This window comes from Rhinolophus sinicus, chromosome 14 (genome assembly GCF_057876585.1).
Source record: "Rhinolophus sinicus isolate RSI-liver-muscle chromosome 14, RSI-T2T, whole genome shotgun sequence".
Lineage (NCBI taxonomy): Eukaryota > Metazoa > Chordata > Mammalia > Chiroptera > Rhinolophidae > Rhinolophus > Rhinolophus sinicus.
Genome location: NC_142514.1, coordinates 6,237,001 through 6,252,120, shown reverse-complemented (window position 1 = coordinate 6,252,120; position 15,120 = coordinate 6,237,001). Strand labels below are relative to the sequence as shown.

The window sequence follows — 15,120 nt, the reverse complement described above, 5'->3', positions numbered from 1 at the left end:
CTCTGAGGATTCAAGTGGGTCAGTACCTTTATTCTGGCCAAGGTCATCACCAGGTACGTAACCAAGCCACCTCCCCCAATGTCCTCTCTATCCCGCCGGAAATCCATGCTCTTGGCTCCTCTTACTCCAGAAAGATCTCCATGGCTGCTCATCCTCCTGCCCCCTTACAGCCTGGACAGCTCCTCCGTGGCCAGCCTCCTCAAAGGACAGTGACACATGCCTCCGGTGGTCCCAAGTGCAACCAGACTCATCTGACCAGGATGTCACAGTATGTGCGGAAGGGGGCTGGTGAGGGGGGCGGAGTGCATTTTCTACATGAGATTGGTTTTGTCTGGGCTTCTCTCAGGACCGACGGGCTTGGTGGGACAGCACAACCCCAACCAGAGACACATGCAGAACCAGCGGCGCTGGGATTTACGAGCTGTCACCGTTCCTGCTGTGGACAAGCCTTGCTTTTCCCTTTTCTCTCGTCATTCTTCTGCTTTCTTTCTTTTTTTTTTTTCTTTTTAATAACCCTGGCTGCATATTTTCTCTAAACCAAACCATCTGTTTACTAGCTTTTATAAGCAGTAATAAAGACAGTGAAGACCCAGAGCCCATTGGGTCCAGGCACTTTCTCTGGCGTCTCCAGGAGGCCCTGAGGAAGAAGTTAAGGGCCTTAGAGCGAGGCCTGGAGGTAACGCGTCCGGCAGGGTCCATTTCTGCCGGAAGTTGCCTGTTCAAAGCAGCGTTTCCTTGGAGGGGCACGGTGGAGCTGTGGCTGCCTTTCCATGGCTCCCTTTTCTGTGGTTATATCACAGGACTTTGGGGTCACCTGCCTGCTTCAAGCTGCCTTCTGGATAAGGAGCTAGTGTGGAGGAGCTGGGAAATGAGGTGACTGTGCAAATAGGGGCTTACACGGTGCCAAGATCACTCCGAGGGAATGTACTGAGCTATGAGTGCGGCTGAGCCCAGGAAAACAATTCAACAACAATGCTCAGTGCCTAGGTGACAGAGAAAAAAGGAGGAGTCTGTTTGGGAACAGATTTCGGCCTCGACTTCCAAGGCATTAGTAATTCAAGCAGCAGTGAGTGTAATATTTACTTGGGAAACTATGAAAAGTCGTATAACAATGTTCTTTTCACAGCTTTCATCATTGGCTTGCTGGGTTCCGAGCGCAGTCAGCCACCTAATCATAAGCAGAGGTGCTCTCTGCCTTCTGGCAGCAAGGCGTCAGCAAGCTGCTTTCCGCTGGGACTCGGGTCCTTTCATGTGCCAGGCGTCCTCCATCACCAGGCCCAGTGTCAGACCCTGGGCCCCAGGAAACCAACAATATCGTGTTCCACCCAGAGTCACTGCCCTAAGGAGGGCACAGCACACCTCTTGGAGAAAGAAACTAGGGACAGTGGTGGTGACAACTGCCGTGTCTGACCCAGCAAGCAGGCCAGAGAAAAGATAAAAATCCTAGGGCAGCAAAACCGCACTTTAAAAAAATAATAATTTAATTATTTTATTTTGTGTGGGGTTTTTTTATTTTTTATTTTTTTGGTGACAGAGAAGGGTGGGAAATAAGAGGTAGGATGACCAACCATCCCCATTTCCCAGGCTACAGGACTTTATGTTCTAAGACTGGAAAAGTCCCAAGCCAACCAACATGAGTTTGTCACCCGCGTGGGGAAGGCATGTCAACAGAGTAGGTAAAAGCACAGGGTTCAATGTCAACTTTCACGATTTGCTCCTAACTCACTGTTTGCCTCCAGGAAAATCAGGTATTCTTCCTGGGGCTTATCCATAAAAGGAATAGTTTGGAACATTGGGGAGAGATGCCCATTCAACTGCCTACAGGTTAGGTAGGTTATCTGGCAGTGAATGGGGTTGGTGTGAGGGCCAGGTGCCCTGTGGGGGGGTGGGGGCTAAGGACACCTGGACAAAAGGCTCCTTTCCTCATCCAGCCCACCACCACAAGGCGGGGTGGGAGCCCTGGGCTGCCAGACATGTGACGTCTTAAAAGAAATCTTTGTGAAAACTCCCTAATTCTGAGATGTTGGCTCACGTAATAAGGACATCCTGTATAGACCACACAAACACATCTGATTGCCAAGTGGGCCTCTGGGCGACCGATTTGCAAGCTCTTGACTACATGAATTCTAAGTTTCTTATCAATTCTAAAGTTCCATGATTTTACAAATTCCAGCCAGCCATCCCCTCAGTTAACTGGAAATTAATCACATGGTTTACTTTGAGGAAGACTAAGCCAATATGTGTATGTTTCAAAAGCTGATTTCAGGGGCTTATTTCTAAAAAGTGATTTCTGCAGTGTCCCAGGCCTGTATATTTATCCATTTATTTAGGTGCTGTAGACTCAATACTTTTAAGATGTCTGCTGCAACCTGAGTGAACCTTAAAAACAGCATTCTAAGTGAAAGAAGCCAGACACAAATGGTCTCATGTTGTATGATTCCATTGATATGAAATGTCCAGAATAGGCAAATTCACAGAGACAGAAAGTAGATTAGTGGTTGCCAGGAACTGGGGGAGTTACAGCTAATGGTCCAGGGTTTCTTTTTGGGGTGATGAAAATGTTCTGGAATTTGATGGTGGTGATGGCCTTACAACCTTGTGACTACTCCAGAAACCACTGAATAGTACACTTTAAAATGGTAAATTTTATGGTATGTGAATTATATATCAATTTAAAAATTTACTGTTTAGACGTCAATTCTCTCCCAAATTAATCTATAGTTTTAATGCAATCCAAGTCAAATTTCAAATTTCAGCAGGCTTTTTTTTTTTTGATAGAAATTGACAGACTGATTCTAAAATTAAATGGAAATGCAAAGAACATAGAATAGCCAAAACAACTTTGAAAATGAAGAGCAAAGGGGGGGGGGCTCACACTCCCTGATTTCAAGACTTAATAAAGCTACAGTAAGCAAGACATTGTGGTATTGGTGTAAAGACAGTCAAATAGATCAATGGAACAGTCTAGAGAGCCCAGAAATAGACCTATGCAAATATGGACAACAGATTTTCAACAAAGGTTCAAAGGCAATTCAGTGGAAAAAGGATAGTCATTTCAACAAATGTTCTGGAATAACTGAATATCCATATGCAAAACCCCCCCCCCAAAACGTTAATCCATAACTTGCATCATATAAAACTTAAAAATATACAACTTTTAGAAGAAAACACAGGAGAAAATCTTGTAACCTTGGGTTAGGCAAAGATTTCTTAGATAGGGCACCAAAAGCAAAACCCATAAAAGAACAAATTGGTATAAATTGGACTTAATCCAAATGAAAAACTTCTGTGTGTTTTTTTTTTTTTTTTAAGTCATTAAGAGACTGAAGACAAGCCACAGGATGCCATAAAATAGTTACAAATCATGTATCTGATAAAGGAGTTCTAGTCAAAAAATATAAAGGATTCTAAAAAAGAACCCATTTAAAAATAGTCCAAATATTTGAACAAATAGATGCTTATTTTGTTTAATAAGCTTATGTATTCCTTTTTGAATGGCCAATAAGCATATGAGTCATTAGGGAAATGCAAATTGAAACCACAATGAGGTATTGCTACACACCTATTAGAATGATTAAAATTAAAAAGACTGACCATACCAACTGTTGGTAAAGATGTGAAGCAACTGAAATGCTCATATATTGCTGGTGGAAATGTAAAATAGTACAACCACTTTGGAAAAGAGTTTGGCAGCTTTCAGAAAAGTTAAAAATACAACTGCCATGTGGCCCAGTCACTCTACTCCTAAATGTTTACCAAAAGAAAAGGAAATATGTGTTCTTACCTGTAACACTTTATACGAGTGTGCATAGGAGCTTTATTTATCATAAACAAAAACTGGAAACAAACTGACTGCCCATCAACAGGTGAATGGATAAATAAATTGTGGACTGCCCATACAATGGAATATCACTCAACAAGAAAAAGAAATGGACTACTGATACATGTGAACACACGTGAATCTCAAAATAATCATGCTGAATGAAAGAAGTCAGACAAAATAGAAAGGACATACCTGTATTAGTTTGCTAAGGCTGCCATAACAAAGCCCCAAAGAGCCGGTGGCTTAAACAACAGAATTGTATTTTCTCACAGTTCTGGAGTCTGGAAGTCCAAGACCAAGGCATTGGAAGGTCTGTTTTCTCTTGAAGCTTCTCTCCTTAGCTTGTAGATGGATCTCCATTGCTGTCCTCACATGGTCATCCCTCTGCATGTGCCTATGTCCTGATCTCTTCTTGTAAGGACATCTTGGAGTAGGTCCCACCCGAATGACCTCATTTCAACTTAATTACCTCTGGAAAGACCCTATTTCCAAATATAGTCATATTCTGAGGTACTGGGGGTTAGGACTTCAAAATACAAATTTTGGGAGGGACAGTATTCATCCCATAACAATACTGTATGATTGCATTTATGTAAGACCCTAGAAAATTAGAAAATGCAAGCTAATCTATGGTGAAAGGAATCGGCTCAGTGGTTGCCTGGGGATGGGGGAGCAGAAGGGGTGGGAAGAAGAAGTGACACAGGGGCTCGAGGAAACTTGGGGAGTGATGAATGTGTCCATTATCTTGATTGTGGAGATATTTTTATGGCTGTATACATATATCAAAAGTTATCAAATTGTATACTTTAAATATGTGCTGTTTATTGCATGTCGATTATATATTATATCTTAATCAAACTATTTAAAAAATAATTTCGGGGGTTTAATTCTAGAAACACTCCCCTCCAAGAGTCCTGGGCTTGGTACACTTTCAACTCCATCCTGTCCACAGATATCTACAAGGACTCGGATGGTGGAGAGGTTCTTCCCCGCTCGCTCACCTCCTCTCAGGCCATCCTTCACTTGCATCTCTATAGCTCTGTGAACCTGTGACTATGATGAGCTATCACTCCCGTGGTTGTGTTATGTTGTATGAGATTGTTGACCTTAAGATAGGAAAACACGACTCCTTAAAAGCAGAGAGCTTTCTCTGGCTGGTGGCAGAAGGAGAAGTTGAGAGATGCAGAGCGTGAGAAGGACTGGACTGGACATGCCATTGAAGGTAGTGGGGCCAGGTGAGAAGGAACGTGGGCACCACCAAGTTGCTGAGGGCAAACCCCCGGCTGACAGGCAGCAAGAAGACAGGACTTCAGTCCTTGTTACAGACTGAATGTTTGGGTCCCCCAAGTTCATATGTTGAAAACTAAGTCCCCCTCACCCCTAGAGTGATGGTGTTCGGGGTGGGGCCTCAGGGAGGTGATTAGGTCATGAGGTAGAGCCCTCATGAATGGGATTAGTGCTCTTATAAAAGGAGTTCCTTTGCCCCTTCCACCAAGTGACGACAGGGAAAGAAGATGGCCGCCTGTGAACCAGGAAGCCGGTTCTCACCAGACACCGGTGCCTTGATTCTGGAGTTCTCCGACTCCAGAACTGTGGGGAAATAAGTGTTTGTTGTTTAAACCATCCAGCCTATGGGATTCTGTTATAGCAGCATGAGCAGACTGACAGTCCTACAGCCGCAAGACATTGGATTCTGTGAGCAATTGGAATGAACATGGAAGTGAATTTTTTCTGAGAGCTTTCAAATAAGATCCCAGCCTGGCCAACACCTTGATTTTGGCCACGTGAGACCCTTAGCATAGAACCCCATTGAACCCACCCAGACTTCTGATATACAGAACCGTAGAGCTAATAAATGGGTGTTGTTTTAAACTGCTGAGTCTGTGCTAACTTGTCATGGCAGCAAAACTAATGTACCTCCTCAGAGAGCGATTCCCTGATCATCCCGTCTGAGGCAGCCCCCTACCCCCAAAACCTTTGTTATTCTGTCCCAGTCCCTCTTTTACCTATAAAGCAAATTTTTGTCAGTTTCGTCTGACTCTCTCCCATACTAGAACTTGGTGCAAGAAGACAGAGGCAGTGTCCACCTTGTTTGCTTGTGGATCTGGACTATCTAGGCCCAAGCCTGACATGCAACTGTCCCTTAATAATGGTTAATGAATGGATGGCTGACCCCTGAACGCCATGTATGCTGATGGCCAAGGAAAGTCAAATGGTCTTCCCTGCTCCCTTCTTTCTAAGGGATGCAGCAATAATGTGCTAATTCGAATTAGAAGCCTTCTTAACAAAAGTTAGAACAAAATGGGATTTTAAAAATTATTATTATTAATTTCATCTAACCAAAGCAGCCGGTTAGCCAACTTTCTCAGCTAAAACTGAGGTTTCACCCTCGTACTTGTTTAGAATCTTTTTGGAAAGATGGGTGATACTACTATTGTGTCATATATGTCCGACCAATTCGTAGGACCCCTGAAAAGTGACTAGGGTGGAAATTAGTCTGCAGTTCCTGGAAAGGTTAAACATGGAGTTTCCATATAATCCAGCAATTCCACTCTCTGATATGAGAGAAAAATGAAAATGTATGTGTAAACAAAATCGTGTTCACAAATGTTTATAACAGTGTTATTCATAATGGTCCAAACATAGAAACAACCCAAATGGTCATCAACTGGTGAATGGAGAAATAAAATGGGGTCTATCCACAGAATGGAAAATTATTCAGACATAAAAAAGTACTGATAGATGGATGAACCTACAACATGGATGAACCTTGATAACATTATGGAAAGTGAAGGAAGCCAGACACAAAAGACAGCATATTGTATGATTCTGTTGATACAAAATGTCCAGAATAGGCAAATTCACAGAGACAGTAGATTAGTAATTGCCCAGGGCTAGAGAAGATGGGAGGATTGGAGATGATGACTGAAGGGGGCAGGGTTTCTTTTTGGGATTGTTTTAGAATATAAAAATGTTCTAAAATGGATTATGGTGATGGATGGGCAATTCTGTGAATATAGTAAACCCCCCTGCATTGTATAATTTAAAAGCGTGAATTGAATCACATCTCAGTAAAACATACATGCCACAGAAGTAAGAATAAGAAAAAAGTGCATAGAGGTGAGAGCGGTAGGCATTGCCAAGATGAACACCTGGCAATGAAACCCTTACCTCAGTCTATTCTCCTAATGCCCATGTCACTCCTTGGGGGACAGACTCTCTCCCAACACCACCTCCAAGACTCTGAATCTGAGAAAACTCTTACTTTGCTGCTCCACTGAAAATATGAGGATGTCTTCAAGTTTGATCGTTGGCGGTTTTTTAATTCCAGGGGAGAAAATATCTATCTAAACTTTGGCGTGCTAAGGCCAGAGAGTATATGCAGCTTTCAGATCTTCTTTACTGGGATTAATGACATCATGAAGGAATCTTTTGAATTTCTTTCTCAGGGTCCCTGCCGGATCTTCTGAGAGCCCAGCCTCAAGGACCGTCAAGCCCTCTGCAGGAGATGGGAGTGTATCTCCTCCAGGGTGTGTCAAAATCCTTCTTGCCTAATTCCAACAGAGTCTGTGGTTGATCTCTCCAAGGAATTTCAGAATAATTAGAAGGAACCCACCACCTGAATAACACATATGGTGCAGAGAGAAATTCCTCTTGGATCCCTAGTGACTCAGGTTCATGCCCAGAGGGACCCTTATCAATGCGACATAGAGACAGATGTTATTTATGAGAATCAAGTCATCCATCCCAGGATGGAATCTCAGCTTGGGATCTGGAAACGTCAGGCATGTAAATCTGAGCCTGGAGAGATTCTGGCAGTATCGGGGTTGTATCCAGAACTTACCCCCTATAACTTCCTCTAAGCTTCAAGTCGGGACCTGGGAAAACAGAATCCATCTTCTTTGGCTTTTCACAAACTTTTCCACTTGACCCAGAAGGCGAGTCCTGGTGTTGGGTTGTTCTGAGACCATGCCTCTTTAAAGTGTGTGGCATCTGTTTTTAATTTTCCCTGGGACTTTCTATAATCATATTGCACAAGTACTTTTATCCTAGATAGACAAGAGCTGCTTGGTTCAACTTGGAGTTTTCCTGATGTCTGCCCAGTTGTTACCCTGGAGGAAAAGCCCAGGCTGCAGCAGTGATGGATGGCTAGGATAGTGTTATGGCTTCCTTCTCTGAGACCCCAGAACAGCATGCTGGGACCACAAGGCCTGAGCCCCTCAGCCTTCTGGCTTTCAGTGGTCCTAGTCCTTTCCTGATCTGTGCATCTCCCGCTGGGACAAACACCTCTCTCCCCACTTGGCCAAAATCTAAATTAGGTCTTCCAAGATTGAACCACATCAGCTCCATGTTGCCCGAAGGTGCAGACTCTGAAGGGCTTCGTGCAAAGCTATGAAGCTTAGGTTTTGCACAAAAGTGGGAAGATGTTAGGCAACTGGAGATGGAGGCCTCAGTCCAGCGCAGGTGGACGCCCACTCAGGGTGCTCTGATCCGCTTTCGCCAGGGGGCGCCACACTCCTCGTTTATCGCTCTCCTGGTCTCGTTTCCTTAGCTCAAAGCCTCAGGAAAGGGGGTGGGGGAGACTTCCAGATTCTCCCAATTGTGTGGGTTTGTAAACTACTTATAGGGACTGCGGTTTCCTCTTGGGTTGCCCGATGATTTTATGATAAAACGCAGCTGACCTGACAACGGCGCTCTGATAAAATAACTAATTTTTGTACTGAACAACAGTAGACTACAAAGTGAGTTTCCTTCTTGGTTTCCATTCCATTTTATGACTCAAAAATAATGTCCCCCTTTTCCAAGTACAGCGTCAACCCCATTTGAGGCCTTTGGTAGTAAAGAGGTCTGAGAAAGTAGACAAAATGGAGCCTTTCTCTAAAAATAGTCTGTTGAAACAGACCCTATTCATCTTGGGTGCAGCTGCTATGCCAGAAAGCTGCACCTAGACATTTTTCTTTCTTGGTGGCTGTTGGTCGTTGTAAGGAGACCACCACAGGGAGCCCTCAGCCACACGGGGTTGGGCCACGTTCCTGTGCCCTGTGTACTGGAGACGGTTGTCCAGGGACAGACCTTCCATTGTCACAGCTCTCACATCTCTGGGACCCTATGAGGGAAAGCTGCTTAGATATTTGGGGGAGCCAGCCCAGGAGTCCTGAGGGGGTAAAAGGTGAAGCCACCCTTCAGGGGGTAAAAGGTGAGAGGGATCCCAACTCTCCCACCCGGTGAGCAAGGGATGGAGGGGACGTGCCACCAAATGGTGTATGTGTGCACCTGTGTAAGTGCATGCATGTGCAAAAGTCACAGGAGGCAAACTGGGGTGATCCCTTTCCCCCAGTTCTTCCAGTAGGTGCAGGGTTTACAGTCACGCTGCAGAAGCCATGCCCTGGAGCAGTCTACGGTGCTGGCCCGTGGTCGGTGTTCTTTTCAAGTTTCCTGTGGCCAGTGTTGCTGCACCTCTTCCACCCCTGGATGTTCCCACCAGTGACATACTCCTGGCCTCACTGGGCTCCACATTGCTGATAGTGCAGGCAGCTTTGTCACCTGCTCCCCACCCACCCACCCCGCCCCTCAACCCCCATGCTCCAGGGGGCCTGACACAGGGAGGGAAGCCTCACAATCTAGATACTTTAATTGCTTAGTCCCCAGGCCACTCCTGTAAGGGCTGGGACTCCTGGATCTCTGGTTTTGTTGGGGACCTCTAAGGGTCAGCTTGGCCTGTTGTTCCCTGGGGACCTGCGTTCTGGCCACCACTGCCTCGGATGGGACTGTCTTCTGTGCACACCAGGTCCTTCAGCCTGGTTTAAGCAAGGTTTTGCCTTTGACATTTTCACAACACGGGTTTCATATGGGGGTGGTGGGGAGAGGTGGCAAGGCAAAGAGAGAGAGTGATGCTCGGGCTCATTCTCAAGACTCCTATCCTTCATCCTAGGCCTTCCTCCTGGAGCCCTCCCTGCACAGTGACCGAGAGATGCAGACTCAGCCCTGGATGACCCTCAAAGTCACGGCTCCCTAGAGCCAGCCATTTCCCCCCCCTCTTTTAAGTGGAAGGACTTACTTAATGTTGCTGACTTTTCATTCTGCCAGGAAGAACTTTAAGAACAACAGCCACATATTATTTTAATCATTTTTCAAAAAGAAAGCTCTTCCCATGGAATTACTTAATCTCACAACAAATGACCAATGGATGGCCTTTAAATGGAATATATTTAGCTTTATAAAAACTCACCACCTTTGTCCTTGTGTTTTTCTAGTTTCGCTGACGTCTGTGACTGTGTTTTTAGACCCCTGTGTGCCTCGCAGACCCCGGGTGTCTCCGTCACTCACCTTCCTTCCTCCACCTTGGGCCTCTGGTGGGACTTGACATTGCTTTCCGTAACCTTTCACACCTCCCTGCATGCTTGTCCTAGTACATCTCCCTATGACACACCGAACTGGCCTCACTGCTCTGTGAGAAGGGGTGGGTCCGGGGCTGCTCGGAGAGGATGAGCCCAGCGGCACCCACCTCTCTCGTTTCCCAGCTTTCGCCACTAACCCCTGACCAAGCCAAACAGGAGTGGGACAGAAATATACACGTGGTGGGGGGCGGGGGAAATCTGGATTTACGTTGAAAAGCTTTGAAGCATTCCAAGAAGAAACCAAGAATTTGAATCAAACACCTAAGGGTCAGGAACACACTGGGACTTTTCAGCAATCCTTGCAGGAAGACAAGGTCCACCGAGAATGTGACACCCACTTAGGGCTGAGGACAGAGGTGGCTGCCATGGGAAGCCTCTCTGCTGAGCACAGCCCACTCCTGCTGTGCTTATTTCTCTACTGCCCAGGCCTTGGTGCTGCTGGGCTCTCCTTGTTCTCCCAGAAAACAAGCTCAGCCTCCGGGGGTGGAGAGAGGGTTGGGGGGGGTGTGGGGGAGGTTCCTCTCAGCTTCCATCTCCTCCTCAAAACATTTAAAACTTGTATTTTCTCCTTCCCCCAACAGCTTCTCTTTCCATCTTCCTCGTTTTATCCTCGCCCTGCCCCTCCCCTCGTCACCCTTCCCATGAGCCCTTCCTCTCTCACCTCCATCAGCTCCATCTCTGAAACCCAATTAGTTGCCCAGGAGTATTAATTCTTCCTTTCTAATGGCATCCAGAAGAGCTTTCCCCGTCCTATCTGCTCCCAGCCCACGCAGGCATGATTTGTCTCCGCATTTCTACACATAAAATGCAGCTGCCCATTGAGCAAGAGGATAAACGCCAAGTTGCTCTGGGTTACGCCTTTTTTCCTGTAAAAGAAAAGATTATTCAGTGTCACCTGTTGAAGATGGTGAGGCAGACTTTATTCAAGGGGGGGTGTAGCAACAGCTATAGCGACATTGCAATGAGGTCTTGCAGTGCAAGAGAAAGATGGGGTTCAACTCTCCATACAGTGTGGGCAAGTGGGAGTTTATAGCTGAAGTATAGGGGGTCAGTGGTTGGAAAATTGCTAAGAGGAAACGCCAGGGGTTAGAGAGGGTTCTGGCTCAACCAACCTGATAGGATTCTTGCTGAAGGCAGGCCAGGGGGGTCAGACACCACCTGGGAGCTGGTGGGGGATGAGGAACCCATTCAGATATTGAAGGTGGGGGTTCTTGCCGAACTGACTTAGCAGGGTTCTTGCTAGAACTGGATTTCAGAAGAAAGGGCACAGCAGAATTTAGGAGAAGGTTCAGGAGCCCGAAAGAGTTTGTCAAGCAGACACTCTTTGTCCTCCTCCATCGTTTGTCCCAAGGATAAGGCTTATTTTTCTCGTCCCCTATCGTGCCAGGTATAAACTCTACCACACAGCTGCTCCATATGCTTTGCTGTGGGAAAAATGACTTTCTTACCGAGAGGAACCCATGTTCTTCTTAGGGAACAAAAGGTCTTTGTTTAGGAAAATACCTAGCTAAGGGGTGAGAGGTGAGACCCTCAGAGTTAGGAGAAAAGGAGACCAGAAAACAAAACCAAGTCCTCAGATGACTTAAACTGTTCTGCCTAATAGCAAAATAAGCATTTGGGAAGAGAGAAGGGGAGAAGAGCCTGGAGGCAGAGAAAGAGGCCAGAAGTGGGGTAAAGGCCAGAACCGAGTTGGCAGAAAGGGCTTAAGGATATTTAAAAACAAGGAAAAGGCTAATACTCAGTTTTAAGTTGTTTGCATTTGTAAATGTACTGCATCTCCCCAAAGCTTCAGCCAACATACACAGAAGCATCTTTTGTTGTTGTTGTTGTTGTTGTTATTATTAATTATTCTTACGTGATTTTCAAATCAGAGGATGCTAAGGTGGAGATAAAGCAACAGGCAGAACCGGAGCGGGGGACAAGGCAGGGAGGGGACTGCAGGCCAAGCAGTGGCCAGGAAGCGCTCAGTGGGAGAAACCTTGGGGAGGGTGTGGACCCGCCTGTGGAGGGGACGGTGCCCGTGGCTGCCATCTGGCACCCAGCAAGTCTGCCTGGACTCATCTCGTAGGTGGTCTGCATGCCGCCTCTAGACAGGGATGCAGCTCCGTGAATCTGTTCTTTCAGCAAGCATTTATGGAGCACCAACTGTGTGCCAGACTTGGTGCCACAGGACACTGGAGCCGCGGGAGAAACTTGCTCACCCATCCACAGTTTCCGTCGCTCCCTGGAATAACAATCGCTTCCCTTCTTAGAAAGCTTTGCCTGCTCCTCCTGCCTGAAGGCCAAGTCCACATAAGTACACACTCCCGATCATGGATGATGGCCTTTCACAGCCCAGCTTACCTGTTCTGCCTCCTTCTCAGAAATTCTCAGGAAGCCCTTCTGGCCGCAGACCACGTCTGGTTCCTGGATGTTCCCAGAATGCCTCGGGCAGGCTGCAAAAGCTGCATACCCTGAGTTCCATGCACACTGCCTTGATGCCTTCTCACTTGGACCTTTCCTGCATCTTTCGAAGCCAGGTTAGCGCTCACTGGCCTTGGGGCCCTCAGTCACCACTGCTCTCTGTACCCCTCACCCCTGCCCCGCACTGCTCCCTCAGGCCCAGCAGTCTCCAGCATCTTCACCATGTCGGTCCACGGCACTCTCAGCTGGCAGGATGGACCAAATCACCATGATTTGCTTCCATGAGGTCTCCCCTCTTCAACTGTACCAAGGAGAGGGGCCTTGTCTTATTCATCTCAGTGCCCGCCCAGCACTGGCACTCACTCAGCGGCTGCTGAATTGAACCGTCTAGGTGGTGAGGGTGGGCTATTTTCACCTGCGGACCTGGAGAATTATCCCCAGAGTTGGGAGGACAGAAACATCAACTGTGACTGCAGCCTCCCCTCTGACTAATTTTCATCCAACTCCCAGTATAAATAGCTTCCTTTCCCCATATCAGAAAACATCTGCTCCCACTAGCTGCCCAGTCCTGTACCAGCACTATAAATATCCTGGCTGGATCCAGCCTGCCTTGGCACAGGGGACCAGGAGAACTTGGAAAGACTGAACAACAAGCGAGATGAGGGCAGTGGGAGTGGAGAAGCAGTTGCCCAATCTCCCCCTTCCTGCACCTCCAGGCACAGGCAGTGCTTCCCACATGGGCTGGAAACCCCCACAGGATTCCTGGGAATTCGGCAGACACAGATAAACGTCAGCTACTCCTGGTCTGGTGGTTTTCAGCACACTGTCTGGTGCAAAGACTCTCACCCGCTGAGACTGAGACGCAGCTTGGAACTCAATTTGATGCAACCCTCCCAATTCCAGCAGGATTCTTGCACGACGGGAAGTGACATGGCTTTGAAAGGAGTTGCTTTTCGTGCACATTTCAAAAGGAATCATGTAATTCTATGCTTCTGGAAGCTACTTTTTATACTTAATAAACTGAAGACCTACATTCCACTTAGTCCTGGGCTCTAGAACCTGCACAGATTTCCAAGGAGGGAAAAGGGAGTTTAGTGTTTGGGAGAAGGGACTTGGGAAATATTCAGGTTCCATTGGAAAACACCAATCACAGGCATCACACGCCATGTTTGTGGAACCGGCTGTGGCACAGACCGGGTTTGTGGGTGCACATAAGTGAAACCCTCCTTTTTACTCTCCAGGGCCTGTTCAATAATACCTGGAGGGGGGTAGGTGGGAGGGGGGCTGGTTTCTCTTTAGCGCCCCCATGAAATCTCTGGCAGCTATGTGACCTTCCAGTGCTATTGGATAACAAGTCCTCTGGTCCCTTCTAGTCTACAGGGTCTCTGTGCAACAGGGGTTCACTGAAATTAAATTTCTTCCTACCCAGTGGGCTGCTCCCAGCTAAAAGCTTGTAGTGGGAAATGGGGGGAGAGTCCTTCTCGAAGCATCCTCTATGAGTCTGGGTTCTCCAGACAAACAGAACTGGTAAGATACTTTAAAGAATTGGCCTTTAGCCAATAGCCCAGGACTATGGAGGTGGAGAAGCGCAAGATTTGCAGTCAGCAAGCAGATCTGATGGAGTAGGTTTCATGGTGAGTCCAAGTTCAAAGGCAAGAGAAGACCAATGTCTCAGCCTGAAGACAGTCAGGCAGAGAGAGAATTCTTTTTCACTCAGCCTCCTATTCTCTTCAGGCCTTCGGTGGGTTGGATGGGGCCCGCTCCCATGGGGGAGAGCCATCTGCTTTGCTCAGTCTACCGACTCACATGCTAATCTCTTCTAGAACCCATCCCCCCACCAGACATACCTAGAATAATGTTTGGCCCAATATCTAGGCACCCCATGGCCCAATCAAGTCGACACAAAAAATTAACCCTCACTCTCGATTTCCCCCACATTTTCTGTCTACCATCCTCTCTCCCACTCCCTGGGCTGCCTCGGCCCCCTGAGAGTTGAGTTGCACCCACGTAATAGGCCAATGCTTCCTTTGGCCATGGAAAACATTTAAAGCTAACTTTTTCTCCTGGGAGGGATTTTGGGGTTCCTTGGAGACGGCCCCAGGAGCTGATGGGGATGAGGACACCTTCAGCAGGTGCCTTAGCACCTTTGTTCAGTGCCTCTCTCCTGGCAGCCCTTTTGGGCCAGCTCCTTCTCACGGTCCCTATCTGGTCCACGAGAAAATACCAGGAAGGTGAGACTCTATACTCAACTGCGTAGCCACCTCTCCTTGTTCTGACTTTAGGACTTTTTACTATGAAGATATTTCAGGCATGTGACAGGTGCCCATGGTCTGGTCCCCAAGCTCCTGGGTAGCAGTCCGAATGGCCTCCTTCAAGTCCTTCTGACTAGGCTTCCTCCTCTCATTCATGGTGGGGGGCAGGGGGTGATGGGAGAAAAAGTGCCACAACATCCAACAATCTCTCCCTCTTGGTTTTGCCCCTCTCCGACCTGTGGGT

General features: G+C 47.1%; 1 long non-coding RNA gene across 1 annotated transcript; it reads right to left on the bottom strand.

Moving 5' to 3' along the window:
* Positions 1-8,578: 8,578 nt before the first annotated feature.
* LOC148755313 (uncharacterized) lies at positions 8,579-13,158 on the bottom strand. The gene is made up of 2 exons (XR_016018533.1): positions 12,565-13,158; positions 8,579-11,087 (listed from the first exon to the last, which is right to left on the bottom strand). It is a non-coding gene; the product is annotated as an uncharacterized LOC148755313 (long non-coding RNA).
* Positions 13,159-15,120: the final 1,962 nt, after the last annotated feature.